Source organism: Mauremys reevesii, linkage group 3 (genome assembly GCF_016161935.1).
Source record: "Mauremys reevesii isolate NIE-2019 linkage group 3, ASM1616193v1, whole genome shotgun sequence".
Taxonomy (NCBI): domain Eukaryota; kingdom Metazoa; phylum Chordata; order Testudines; family Geoemydidae; genus Mauremys; species Mauremys reevesii.
Window position 1 is genome coordinate 123,366,899 of NC_052625.1, and position 15,205 is coordinate 123,382,103.

Below are 15,205 nucleotides of genomic sequence, written 5' to 3' on the forward strand. Positions count from 1 at the left end.
AGCTCATTGGTAATATAATTACAAAATATATATGTCCACTAAGATCATTACAGTGTGTGTATAACTCCCACTTAATACTCATGGAAGCTTGATCAATAAATCTCCTAATCTTGAAAGGGAGAGGAAATCTGCAAGATAGTTTCTATTTACTTAAATACTCTTTTGACTTTAGTAGAAGTAACACAGAGGTTTGATAAACTTGAAGAGAAAAGACGGGTATAAAAACCCCCAACACTTCACCAATATTTTCACATTCCTCTTTTGCTATTCTTCAAGGCCTTTATGTTTCGTATGGGCTTTCTCAGCTTTGTCTGCAGTTAACTCCTAATCTTAAATTTATGAGATAAAACTGTTGCTATGAAAGTTTTGATGATGTTGTAGTTCCACCAACATGCTTCTACTGACATATCAAATAGAAAATAGGGCTGTGAAGTAGGTGCTTACTTTAAAGCACAAATACTAATTCGTATTTACATAGCTTCAAAAGTGTGCCTGGTGCTTTGCAAACCAATAGGAATGCCCTGAAAAGTTTATAATCCTACAAGATGAAGACTGTTTTCTGCATGCTGCTCAGCATCTTCAAATCCCATGGAAGTCAATGGGAGTTGAGAGCACAGAGTAACTCACAGAAGTAAGCTTCAAATAACAGACACTTTATAAATTACCATATATACTCATTCATAAGCAGAATTTTTTTTAGTAAAAAAGGGAAGCACCAGAGAAGGGGTTCGGCTTAGGAACGGGTATAGAGAGGGAGAGGTGGGACAAGGCCCCTCCCCTCAACAGAAGGAACAAGGAGAGGCAGCACAGCCAGCAGAGCCAGAAGGGAAGAGGCAGGGCCAGAGTCTCTCCGCTTCTGGCCACGCTGCTCTCCCCACAGCCTCCGAAGCAGCTGCAGCCTTGCCGCTCGGCCCCACCCCCCAGAGCAGGCTGCGGCTGTGCCACATTGCCCGGCTCGCTGGCCCAGCCCACTGGAACATGCTGTGGCCACACCGCCTGGTCTGGCCCGCCGGATCAGGCTGCGGCCGCGCTGCCCAGCCTGCCGGATCAGCTCAGCCAGGCCAGAGGCATCCTCCCCTGGCCCTCCCCAGATAAGGTGGGAAAGGATGGGATGGGGAGAGTGTGGGGGTCCTGCTCTAGGGGTGGGGTCATGTGGGGGGGCGGTCACATGGGTTACTCCCCTGACCCCCAGGTTCTCCCCCCCAAAAAAACGTCCCCACCAGTTGCTGTCCCAACCCATCAGTGTAAGCAGCTGGCACGCTCGGACACTGTTTACTTAGGTTTACCTCTGTGCCTGCAGACGCTCGAGGTAAACAAACCATCTCAGCCCACCAGTGGCTTATCCTGATGGCCCAGGAGCCAAAGTTTGCTGACCCCTGAATTATAGGGTCGTTTTATGAACGGATTATAAAATTTTTCCATTTTTACTTATCCATCTTGGGGGCGGGGTTCAGCTTATAAATGAACCAGCTTATGATCGAGTATATATGGTATACACTGAAAACTAAGTTAAAAGAACATTAAGGTTGCAAAGTCAAGCACACTGCAGTTAGGAAATGCCAGAATTAAGATTAACCTTAATTCAACCCCATTTGTGCATATGGATTTGTGACACTAGCAGACCAAGTACGAGCTCATGCCAAGGCTCCTAGGTCTCAACTGAACACTAACAAATACATAGCTGGAGACCAGTCTGGCTCACCTGTGAGTTAGCATTGTTAAGAGGAATTAAAGTTATAAAAATACGTTTAGTGTTTAGACTTTATGAAAAACTTGTAGGATGCTGCATGTATTGATCTTACTTTTAACATCTGTACCCTGTGTTATAAGGTGATATTGTCAGCATTGTAATCCTCTATAATTGTGTAAGTCATCAAACAGGAAAGAACCATTAGTTAATGCAAAATGCTGACTTCCTACAGAAAGTATTAGGTCTTGCCCACCAAGAAGTCCCATGGAAATCAAATGAGATGTGAAACATCAAAGAACAAAAACTTTGTTAATTGCACTTCTTCCTGGCCCACAAAGAGGGAGGAGTGTGTGTCTGTGAGTGAGAGAGAGAATTCATCTCATCAGCTTGAATTCTAGGGGGAAAGGGATAAAAATCCCTAACAGGACAAAACTGTATCTCTATGCTGCTTGGACTTCGGGAGGGCAAAATTTTTAAGCATAAGCAAGGGGCCCCCCGTTGCCTTGGTTGGCTTAGCCATAAAGGACAGATAGAACTTGTATATTACAGCAGCTTCTATCACCTGTTGAAGGGTAAGAAAATAACTCATTTGTGTGTGTATGTTCACCTGCTTTAACCTTATAAATAACTCATTTCTTTTTCCTAGTTAATACATCTTTAGATAGTTTATTATAGGATTGGCTATATATTATAGGATATGTCTTTGGCATGAGATCTAAGGTGCAATTGACCTGGGGTAAGTGACTGGTCCTTTGGGATTGGGAGTAACCTGAATATTGTTGTGATTTTTGGTGTAAGGGATCAACTATCACAAAAGCAAAGTTACTTGGGTGGCAAGATAGACCCAAGTAAACAAGGGAACTGTTGGTGACTCCATGTTAAGGCTGTTATAGTTCTCAAGGAGTTCACACTTGATACTTGGTTGGTGAAATATTAGTATATAATTCACAAGCAGTTTGGGATTTGTGCCCTGCTTCGTGACAGTCTGCCCTGAGGATGGCACTCATGCTCTTGAGCCAGTGCAGGTCAGCTTGACTGTATTATGATACAGTCTTTAATTAAATGATCTCATGCCCACCTTGAACATCCCCTTTTGTGTTCTCCAGGAGTTGAGGGCAGCCTTGCCTCCTGCTTCTCTTGCTTTCCTTGAGCAGACCCTGCAGGGTGATACTTCCCACCCACTCCTCACCCCGGCCCTCCACAACTCTTCATCGGACCCTGCCCCATGAGCCTCACTGACCACCCACAACATGACACCTGAGCCAGCTGCATAACATCCAACCAGTCAGCCTCTGAACTGCATGCCAAGAACATCTGTATGCATTGGTGCTTCATACCATCTACCTTCTCATCCTTGTGACCTGCCCCAACACCAAGTGCTGGGATCTGTCACTATCTGTGGAGGGTGAGGAAACCTGGTGGGCCAGTCTGTACTCTATGCTGGTTCCATGGCCCACCGGGAATATTAGTTGGCGGCTCCTCCGTGGAGCTGTTAGCACAGGCACATACCTGGTGCAGTTCATGAACTCCTCCAACACCTCTCCCTTTTGAAGTGAGGAGACATGGGTGTGCCTTTTCTAGCTCCTCCAGGACCTCTTACTGAGATTTTGACTGCACTTCTTCCCCACCCCCTAATTCTTGCACACACACCCCATCCATAGCCACAGAAAGTCACAGAACCCCCTTGTCAACCTCCTCCTGGTGCTGGCCACGATGGGCATCCATCATATCAGGAGGAAGCTGGATGGGGATAGCTCTGCAACCGTAGGGCTTATTTCCAGTCCCTCATCTGATCACGCTTTCTGGGCAGCATCCAGTGATTCCTTAGACACCTTTGAGGAGTCATGGGTGTTGCTGGGGGTTCTCTGCTCAATGTCCCCCTCTGCCTTCCTTATTTTTAACCTTTGACCTCATTCCCATTCCTGTTTTCTCTTTCAGTGTCCTGCATACTCAATTGAGGAGCCGTGGGCTTAGTGGTTCCTCCCCTGAAATTGAGGGGGCGTAAGTTAAGTTCTGGGTTAGCCTAGACCCTCCTGCCTCAGTCCTGCTACATTCCACAATTCTGTAACAAATGATACAGGGGTCCTACAGAAAAGTGTCCTTTATTACACAATCCTGATTCATCCACAGATCACCATCCATCCTGAGCATTGAATGACATAGGAGAAAATAGTAGTGATCATGTAATTAAAGACTTTATCATAATGCAGATGCACAGACAACCTGAATTCTGGCATTTCCTAACTTTTGAGTGCTTGACTTTGTAACCTTAATAATGTTCTTTTAATGTTGTGTTTTATGTGTAATTTTCTAGGTTTTTAATAAAGAAGACTGGAAAAAACAGAAGTTCCATCATGTGTCATCCTATTGACACTCACATGGGTCATCCGCAGAGTTGACATCATTAGATCCACAGCACATACCCCTGCCACTTGAGCTAACAGAGTAATTTAGAGAAGTTGCAGGTGTCACACGCTGTGTGGACCAGTAGTTGAGGGGAATGAGACACACACTTTGACAACTGGTTTCACAGATATTTGCTGGCAGCAGAGGAATGGTTGCATAGGTTAAATTCGAGATTCTGGAAGTGAATGTGCTCTGTGAGTACAGACTCTTCTTTTCCCATGCCTCACAATCATGACCATTTCTGTCCCATCTTTTCCAGCTTGTTTCTGTCCCAGTCTTGTCTTTTCCCAACCAGGGCTCAGCCCAGTAATGGCCTCTCTATCAGCTTCTCATCTCAGTCCCACTCTCCGCACCAAGCCAGTCCCAGTCTCCACCCATCAGATGCCTCATCCTAGTCCACGTCTCTTTGCCCAGCCATTCCTAGTCTCCCTCTTGTGGCTTCTCAGCTGAGTTCTAGTCTTCCCTCAACCTTGGCTTCCAGGCCAGGTCAACCTCCTCATCCCAGTCTCTGCCTTCGTATCCTTGACCACTCTGCCCTCCCAGTCCCACTCTCCCTCCCAGTCTCCTTGCTCAATCACTCTCAGTCCATTCCCTCAATTCCTCATCCAATCTCAGCATGCTCTCTCTCCACCCCAATTCCCAGTCCCAGTCTCTTTGCCTGGTCCATCCTAGTCTCTCTCTACCACCACAGCTCCTGGTCCCTGTCTCTCTCTCCATGATCCTTCACCACTTCCTTGTCCCAGTCTTTCTCCCCACACACACCCAGGTCTTGTTCTTGTCCCCACTGCATTCGAGTCAGGCAGCTGCCTGGATGACAGCTGGTGAAGCACTGAAAGCATAGGAAAGACAGGCTCCATCTTCTCAGTTCCCATGCTCCACAGAGGCTAGCAGCAACCTGGAGTAACAATTGCAGGGAAAAACTTGCTTAAAGCCCCTGCAGCCCCAGACTGGAGCATACTGGAATCTTTGGAGAATTCTATAAAACTCCAACCAGTCTCAGAGCATGTGAGAACTGAGATCTTTCAAAGGCTTATGTTTGGGTGAATTTTCATGAGGATGGTAAAAGGCCCTTCCTTGATGCAAAGGCCACCACCCTGTCAGATTCAGTATGTGCCTCAATGCATGGAGTTCCTAGAGCTTTAAAAAAAACAGAACCAATTTAACATGAGCAAAGCAATGTATTTCCCCCTAATCTTGTTCTAAGAAGCTGTTGGATCATTTATGCTGAGCTTTCCAAAAAAATTCAGCCTGAGGCAAACACCTGGCATGGAAAATTTAAGTCCAAACATCGTATGTGTAGCAAAAATATAAGCAACTGGGGTCTTATCATGGGAATGTCAGGCAGTCTTCAATATAGGTGCTATCTGTATCATTCATAAGGAAGTGAAATACACTGAAATTTTACGTACATCTTGTTAGATATACACACACATAAGCTATTTTTCTATACTTATTTGAGGAAAGGACTAGAGTTTGTAGGCTTCAGACAACAGTTTGACATTTAGTAAAGAATTTAGAAAATCATAAATACATGTAAAGGGCAAGTGGATCTGTGTTTAATGGCCAAATTTTGCCATTGGGTACACACAGCTGGGGGATCCCATTAAAATCAGCATTAAGTCTCTGCACATCTGCTTTTTCCCCAAGTCGGAGCCATTTATGGACACCTGAGGGCAGAATTTGGTCCAAAGTCTAATACCTTTAAAAGTTCCCCCCCACCCCGACCCAATATGAAACTCACTTTAACATGCTAGTCACATTTCACCATGGTTTTAAATTAACTAGTCCTCCACCTATTATAGTGTAAGATAGTTGTTTTCCTATATTTTTAAAAAGAGTTTTCAGAACTCCCAGGTGTTGTAGATAAACATGGAAAGCACGGTCTCAAAAGGATAAAGAAATACATGCTGTAAAATGTATGAATGTAAGATTACCCTTTTTGCTTTATTGTATGTCTAGGATTTGAATTGATTTTTTTCTTGTACCCAAACAAAAAATAAGGGAGAAGCCAGAAAAGTCGATAATATACAGACAGCTCAAAAATATAATATTTAACAGTTTCACTGAAACATGTTGTTAGCCGGTTATGACGGCAAGCTCTAACCAAACAGAAGTATATTACCTAGGTTAATTATGAATTATAGCTAATTTTATATAATAGCTTAAAGAATCCTTTAGGATCATAAAGCACCTTGCTAAACAAATAGAAATAAATACTGATTTTTGTTCTTTAGGGACACCCAAAACTTTTAAAATAGAGATAGCATACAATAGACTGATATCAGGGCTGGGTGCATGGAGGCGTTTTGGATTAAACAGAATTTCACAAAACTGGAGTTTGTAATATTGATGTATAAAAACCCACCTCTGTGATGGAGAAGGTGTTTAACAGAATACAGCAATACTGCACAGCAGTCACCAAAACTGTTAAGAAAAATACAATGTCAAACTGAAAATTCAGGAAATCTTTAAAGTAGGCAATGTAATTACCCACACAGACCTTTTTGCCAATACAGAGGAGCTATCACTTCTACTTGTGCAAAAAGTGTCTTGAATCTTTAAAGATCATAGTTCAGATACACCCAGATTTATAAAGGTAAACAGGCACCTAAGTCTGGGGTTTAGGTGCCTAAGTCCCAGCTTTAGGATCCACAGAACTCCAGCCAAACCCTGTAGGTGCCTATGTAAAAGCTCCTTGTGTTTTTGCCTATGGACTTGTGCACTGGTGTCTCGCTCTAGGCATCCAGACACAATCCACAAACACATCCAGCGCAATCCACAAACAGGGATAGGCATTTGCCCACCTATCTTGCCTACAGGGCCCAGTCCAGCTGGCATGCTCAGAGGTTGTCAACAAGCTCACATCCAGCATGCATAGGAGGTGAGGTCCACTTATAGCTTTTAAAACCACTGATTAGAGTACTCACTGGGTTGCAAACCCAGGTTCAATTCTCCCCCCGCCTGATGGGAATTTGAACAGGGGTCTCTCACCTCTCATGAGCATGCACCAACAACAGAACCATGTTGTAGGTAGGGGAGTCCCTCAATCTCTCCTACGGAAGTGATTCCACTTTGGATTAAATACTTAAAGTCATTGGGCCAGAAAGAAAGAGTGTATGAGTGAGAATGATTCTGTACCTTTGTGGTTAGGGCACCTATTGGGAGACCCAGGGTCCAATCTCCCTCCTACAATTGCTATTTAATTATTTATCCACAGTGGAACAGCTTCAACAGGAGAGACTGAAGGAATGCTATATCAGAAAATCCCATAGTGCCACGGTTAACACACTTTCCCAAGAGAGAGATGTTTATTTAAATCCTTGCTCTTCCACAAGCAAAGGACATGTCACAGGGTAGCTGCTCCCTGTGGATACACAAACCCATCACCCCTGGACCACAGCAGATGAGTCCAATACAGCCAATTAAATCGGACTGGGCTGCACCTGGGCCTAGAATGGGCTGTGAGTGGGCAGCTAGAGGAGGAATTGATTGAGATAGGCTGTGTGCTGGGGAGGGAAAGCCCAATAGGAGTAGAGCTAACTTCTGCAGTGGGTCACAAGGGGCAAGGTGCTCAAGGAGATGGCCCTGAGGCTGTTGCCCCATAGAAGGAGCAGAACTGGAAGCCTACTAGAGGCTCCTTAGACGGATAAAGCTGGAGCCTGAAAGTAAGGACTGAGTTAAGACTTTTTTTGTGTATGTTTACTTGTTTTTTATAAAGAAAATATTTCTCCTTGAAAGAAACTGGGTGTGTTAGTGCATACTTTAGAGCTGGTGAGAAGTGCAGGTGGGAATTGAACCTGGGTCTCCTGCATTGTAAGTGAGTTCTCTAACTCCTGTGCTAAAAGTTACATATATGGCACCACTTCTCCTGGGGCTATTCTGTGTGGTGTGAGCCAAAACCTGATTTAGGCATCTTAGCACTAGTTCCAGGAGAGGCTTTCTGGTTGTGGATTGCTAAGCAGAATTAGGCTCCTCCCTGTAGCTGGCACTTAAGTGCTAACTCTGTGAGAAGGATGGGGCTTAGGCCACATCCCTTTTGGCAGCAGCTCCTATTGACTAGCTCAGATGGGGAGCCATCTTGCATGCTGGCTTTTGTGGATTACATTCTTAGGCATCTATCTCTTTCCATGCTTTGTATAGGAAGCTTAGGTGCCTAACTCAGGCTTTGTAGATCACATTGTGTCTGATTTTTTTTCTAGGTGCCTAAAAAGTTAGGTGTTACAATATTCAGTGTGTCAGTGCCTAAGTCCCTTTGTGGTTCTGGGCCATAATGACTTCAATTTCACCCCAGATGCCATTATTCAGGTAACTGTGTGCCTGTCTTCTCACCATGGGGGAGGGGGACAGTTCCTTACTGTTTCAGAGGCAACAGTAGCAACTGCTTAGTGACCAGCCCCATTTCCTGACTCTCCTATCAAATACAGCTCAACCCTTCTTAGCTTGAAAGAGCCAATGTGTTTGTAAGCCAAGATAGCTTTGTTGCAGACATTATCAAAATACGTGGTTTTAAATATAGTTACTTTAAACAAAAAAAATTCTATAGGCATGTAGTATTTGTGTGGGGGGTGCAAGATTTTTAGGTGAAATGGTTAGAAATGAGTAACCAGTACAAATCTTTATAAAATGGAATGCTCCAATATGAAGATATTCAGAGGAAAACTTAAAATTCAACATTTTATTTTCTTAAAACAATCAAAGGCTACCAAATACCAGCTATTTTTTGTTTTACCAGATGTCACTAGCTATTCAGATTCTTTATCTGCCATCACAATCTTGCATTACCAAGTAACAATGTGATGCCATACAGAACACTTGCTTCTGTAATGCTGACAGACCCCAGTCGTCAGCAGGCAGGATTGAACCGGGGACCTCTGGAGTTTAGTGTATGAGCCGCTATAGCGGGGGTAGGCAACTTATGGCATGTGTGACAAAGGTGGCGCATGAGCTGATTTTCAGTGGCACTCATACTGCCTGGGTCCTGGCCACCAGTCTGGGGGGCTCTGCATTTTAATTTAATTTTAAATGAAGCTTCTTAAACACTTTAAAAACCTTATTTACTTTACATACAACAATAATTTAGTTATATATATTATAGACTTATAGAAAGAGACCTTTTAAAAACATTAAAATGTATTACTGGCACGCGAAACCTTAAATTAGAGTGAATAAATGAAGACTTGGCACACCACTTCTGAAAGGTTGCCGACCCCGGCTCTATAGCATGAGCTAAAAGCTGTCTGTTAGCTAAGGCTGTAGAGCAGACTCATTTAACTCTCTCTCTAAGTGGTCTCGGTGCCACTAGATAGGACAGAACACCAAACCCAGGAGGTGTGTGGGTTACACTTCTACCAGTAAACAAGGATGCCAGAGTACAGGAGGAAAGTCAACTGACTTGAAGCCTCTTCAAGTGCAGAAATACTCATGACTTATTTAAGGTCTTATGATAAAGAAATCAGCCAAGTGAAATTTGCTAGTGTCCATTTGAAAATGGTGTGATGTATTTCTATAAACTACAAGCTCTTCCTTCCTTTATTACTAATGGCTGTTTTTCTCTGGAAAGATCAATAGATAACAAGGTAACTTTCTCCCAATGAAGATTTGCACCTATTATCACATCCCAACTGTCTACCATTCAACCAAATGTCCCACCTTTAACCAACTAATGCTCTCCCTGGACCTTGATCCTACTTCTATCTGTACACTACAGTAATGTAGAATATTTATTTATTGTGTTATGTTTGCAACTGGAGGCCACAACTGAGACTGAGGCCCCATTGTGCTGGCTGTTGTACTAACACATAGTAAAAGATAGTCCCCATATGACTAGACCTTAAATTCAAAAAAAGAAAACAGATGCAGGGGGCGGGGGGTTAGACTGGCTTTTTAGCCCCCTTTCACAGAAGGGGAACTGAGGCATAGTGAGAATAAGTGACTTACTCAAGATCACATGAGAAATCTGTGGTAGTGTCAGGAATGTGTCTCTGGGAAGCCTATGAGCACAGCGGAGCCACCTAACTGACCAGTTGGTCTGATTGGCTGAGGAAATCAGCGAGCCTCTTTTTAGACCCAACAATAAAAACTGATCTCTGGCTGCTCAACTCACACACCTACAGCTGTGATCTCTCCTGTGCCTTCCTTGTTCCTAGCTTTTCTCCAACCTGATGCCAGCTGACCTTCAAGGCTGTTCCTCTACTATGACTCCAGCTCCTGCCACTAGGCATGACTGCACATGTGCAATCAGTGAGAGCAGCCTAAGGATGACTCTCTACTCTATGCACTTTGGCCCACTGGAACACACTTACAAACTGGGGTATTACCCAGCTAACAGGGGGATTCAGCTTGTCAGCTGGGAGCTTTTAAATGGGAGACAGGAAGGGAGAAGTGGAAGGCTGGAGGGAAGGGCAAAGAAGCTCAGGATATAAGACAAGTAAGACCCCTCTCCTTCATCACTCTGTGCTGAGGAGGTACATTAGACCTTGGGAAAAGCCTTAAGGTGGTGGGACATGAAGCCTGCATAAGATACTGTAAATATAGTACATTGAGGTGAATTTACATGTGTGGGAGGACTGCTTGCAAAGAGAAATCCAGGGTGAGAGCCTACCCTGTGACATGTGGGGTCTCAGCTGGGATTTCCCATTCCAGTGTAGGCAAATGATCAGAGAGGGGAGCTGCTGACATGATCTGGTGGACTGAACAATATGGAAGAACTCCTGTGCTGGGTGGTTGAGCAGAAAAAGGAGTTATAGAAAAGCCCTCCAGGAGATATGACAGACACTGCACACACACAGCCAATCCTTGTTATCCTGGCAAAAAGAACAACAATGCCTACAGCAATTTATTGCAGGCCAGGTGCAGCAACTGCCCATGGGACTCATCCGCTTCTCCTTGATAAGAAGTCATAACTGGGGTGTGCTGGGCAAAATGGGCCTGACAGATGACCCTGATGCTCTTTTGTTGATGTTTGAGAGGATGGCTTGAAAAGAGGGTATGGGCCCTCTGATTTTTCCCCCCTTTATCTCAGGAGAAGCTTAAGCTGCTTGTATGGCACTGAGCGATGAACAAGCCATGGATTGATCCCATAGTGACAGCCATTTTAGATCAGATGTGTCTGTCATAGAACAATAGGAAAAAAAATTCAAGCATCAAGGTGGTTGGAGGGGCATGAGTTAGGGCCTTTGCACAAAAGTTATCACACTGAGCCACTAGGTGGCTGAGCTCAGATGCAAAGAGTTGTGGGAGATCATGGACTCCATTATTTTGGAACAGTTGTTGCAGAGTGTCCCAAGGTTAGTAGAGTTTTGGTGCTGTTTTAGTTTGTCAATAAGACACAGAAATCCCTGAGGCTTTTCAATAACATATCTTTCATATGTGACATTACAAACAGGGCTGCAGCACTGATTGCTTCCTTGTCACTGTGACCTGCCTGTGACCTGGTGCTAACTGTTCTATATCCTATTGTTCAAGATATTGCATAGCTCAGGCCCTTGGAGGTTCTAGCTGCAGCTCCCTCTTGTGGGTGAGAAGCTGTTGCTCATAACATCCCCTTTATTATGTTTGTTTAAGACAGTATACCTGAGTAACAAAATGTGGTTCTGTAATGTCACAGCACAGTACTAGAACAGTACTTATCAACTGTTGTTACATAAATTGTTGTAGTTTGGGAGGGTCAATGATTTATTGTTGACTAAGTTTGCATCTGGATGATGGTTTGATGTCCTTTCATGTGCAAGTGTTCTTTCATGGTGCCAGGAAAGGCTACTGTTTGGCTTATTATTGGTCTTGGTTTTGCTTTCCTTTCCCATTGTTGGGTGACATGTTCTATTGGTTCCATGTCGGTCATATGTGTTAAGGAGTGAATTCATTGCATTCCATTGATCCTTATTCAGAGGGATCTTGCAGTTCCTCACCCTGCACTGGGTTTCCATTGGGTGTAAGATATTGTATTTGAATGAATTAATTTATGGTGCTGGAGATGTGTAGGTCCATCAACCACAACAGTATGGGAGAGGAGGTTTATCTGCTCCATCATGTTGCCCCTTTCCAAGTATAGGATTTATCTTGAAGAAATAATCACACAACCTGGATAGCCAGTAAAGTGTATCTGGGTAGTCTTTGGACTGTCTGCCATCGTTGGTTGTAGCTTTGTTGCACCTTTCTAATTGATCTGTGATTCCTTTCACTACTTCAGGTTTTAATAGCACATTGGTTGAACCCATGTGTGAGTGTCTGAACATTAGAGGCTGCACAGGGCTGCTGGTCAGGCCTTTAGTGGTGGTGGTGGTGGGTGTATTTCTCCACAGTAGGATGGCTTGCCATGTGTTTGGTTTTTTTGTTTAATAATGGCTGATTTAGCTTTGCCATTGGATTGACCTCTTGTAGGTGGGGGCTGTGATATGGTTTAATTCCCAATCTTTGGCAAAGTGTGCAAATTCCATTATCTGAGATGACACAATCTGGTATGCCATGCCTACTTAAGTGTCCCATTGCTTTGTCTATTATTATTGCTGCATGAACTGTCAAATAGCTCATCAGTGTGGGTGCTTAGAACATCTGAAAAGAGATTGTCCTTATATGGGCTGTAATCTTGCTGAGGTCTGTGGGTGGACAAAAACCTTTGGGAAGCAGTTAAAGCAGACAAGCTTGGTCTCTGAAGGTTGGGTGGAAACAAGGGATGTGCCTTTGTTGACTCTACCGTGGGCTGTCATTGATTGAGACTGGGTGAAGCCCTACTACAGTGGGGCAAGACAGAGTTGTGTGTCAAGACTAAGGCTAAGGCATATCCATGGGGAAAGAAAAATCTTCCCAGTGGCCCAGGTGCTTCTAGAAATTTGGGGAACACTTGGTAAAAGTGGGTTGAGGTAGTCAGGTCATTGCCCCAACCTGTATTAACTGATGGATTGGAGCCTTTTTCGTTTGAGGATACTGAGAAATGGCCACCGAACCAAACCTCTAGAGAGGGAAGGACCAGAGCAGATGAGGCCACAAGGAAAAAGACCTAGAGTCAAAGGGGGGTTAGAAAAGGGAGAAATGGGACAGACTAGACAAGAGACAAAGAACCCAAAGGTATAGGGAAATGGAAAAGGGGGCAGAAGTAGAATAAGCTTTGACAGAGGAGGAAGGCGAAGAAGGTATGTAAAAAAGTTGAGAGAGCCAGAGCAAGGATAACAGTGTACTGAAATCCAAGGTCACCTGAGTGAGATAGTAGAAAGAGAGACTAAAGGCATGGAAGAAGTCCAATCATGTAAAAGGTTGCCCTGGTGTGAAGATAGGTGGGCAGAAACAAATGTGGGAGTTATCCCCTCCTCCATTTTCCACCAAATGGTGCATTTCGATGAAGGCTCCAACAGGGATTTTAGAGAGCCAGTTTAAAGACACCTTGCTAGTGGAAGGGGATGGCAGTCCCTAGAGGAAAGACACCATGCAAAGCAGGAGAGAAAAGGTCCTGGAAGGAAGCAAAACAGGAGAAAAAGGGAGGAGGTGTATGATAATGGGAGTACCCTAAGGCTTTGTAAGCATTGGTCAAACTGGGAAATAAGACTGGGTAGTTAACCAATTAACAAGTGGATTCAGCTTGTCAGCTGGGGACTGTTAAATGGGAGAGAGGAAGGACAAAGAGGCTTAGGATCTCAGAGGTTGGACCTTTTTCTCCTTCCCATTTGCTCCCCACCCTGTGGCAAGGAGGTACACTGAAGCTTGGGGAAAGCCTTATGTTGAGGGGACATGAAGCTTGCATAAGACTTTGTAAATAAAGTACACTGTAAACATACATAAGAGTGCGAGAGCACTGCTTTCAAAGAGAAATCTAGGGTGAGGGAGTCTCCCCTGTGACACGTCCTGGTTTGACCAGGACAGAGCCATAACTGAATTCAGTTCTCCTGAATCCCAGGGCTTGTCTACACTACAGGACTATTTCGAATCTACTTAAGTCGAATTTGTGGATTCGACCTTAATAAGTCGAATTTGTGTATCCATACTAAATACACAAATTCGAACTTCCACATTCACGGGCCAGCCGGTGCACTGTGGGAAGCTATCCCACAGTTCGCTGCCCATTGGGATTTCCCCAATGCATGCTGGGAAAAATGTGTCGTCATTGAACCGTCAATCCCGCCTCCCTCTCTTCCTTGAAATCTGTTCGCGCCCTTCTCTGGTCGGTTACAGTGCGGACGCCACAGCACTGCGAGCATGGAGCCCGCTGCGATCATCGCTGCACTTATGGCCGTTGTCAACTCCTCGCACGTTATCGTCCACCTCTTCCACAGTCAGATGCTGAGAAACCGGGCGAGGAGGCTCCGGCAGCACGGTGAGGAGAGTGGCGCAGACCTCTCAGAAAGCACGCCGGGCAGTGGAGATCATGGTGGCAATGGGTCAAGTTCATGGTGTGGAACGGCGATTCTGGGCCGGAAACAAGCACAGACTGGTGGGACCGCATAGTGCTGCAGGTCTGGGATGACACAGAGTGGCTGCGAAACTTCAGGATGCGAAGGACACTTTCCTTGAACTGTGTGACTTGCTGTCCCCTGCCCTGAAGCGCCAGGACACAAGGATGCGAGCAGCCCTGACTGTGCAGAAGCGAGTGGCCATAGCCCTCTGGAAACTTGCCACACCAGACAGCTACCGGTCAGTAGCGAACCACTTTGGCGTGGGCAAATCTACCGTGGGGATTGCTGTCATTCAAGTAGCCCACGCAATCGTTGAGCAACTGCTCTCAAAGGTAGTGACTGTCGGAAATGTCCAGGTCATCATAGATGGCCGCCACGATGGGATTCCCAAACTGCGGTGGGGCTATAGATGGGACTCACATCCCTATCCTGGCACCAGCCCACCAGGCCAGCGAGTACATTAACCGAAAGGGCTACTTTTCAATGGTGCTGCAAGCTGTGGTGGACCATAGGGGACGTTTTACCAACATCAACGTCGGGTGGGCGGGCAAGGTTCAGTGTTCAGGAACTCTGGTCTGTTTAGACGCCTCCAGGCAGGCACTTTCTTCCCGGACCACAAAATAACGGTTGGGGATGTGCAGATGCCTACAGTGATCCTCGGGGACCCGGCCTACCCGCTAATGCCCTGGCTCATGAAGCCCTATACAGGCGCCTTGGACACTGAAAA

At 45.0% G+C, this 15,205-nt stretch overlaps 1 protein-coding gene across 2 annotated transcripts in view; it reads left to right on the plus strand.

Annotated features, from left to right (window-relative positions):
* Positions 1-7,652: 7,652 nt before the first annotated feature.
* The window catches only part of HS3ST5 (heparan sulfate-glucosamine 3-sulfotransferase 5), a 269,519-nt gene continuing 261,966 nt past the window's right edge, over positions 7,653-15,205 (plus strand). For both annotated transcript variants that reach the window (XR_005596388.1, XM_039531219.1), the window contains exon 1: positions 7,653-7,761. The gene's annotated coding sequence lies outside the window, so the exon portion shown is untranslated. The remainder of the gene's footprint in view (positions 7,762-15,205) is intronic.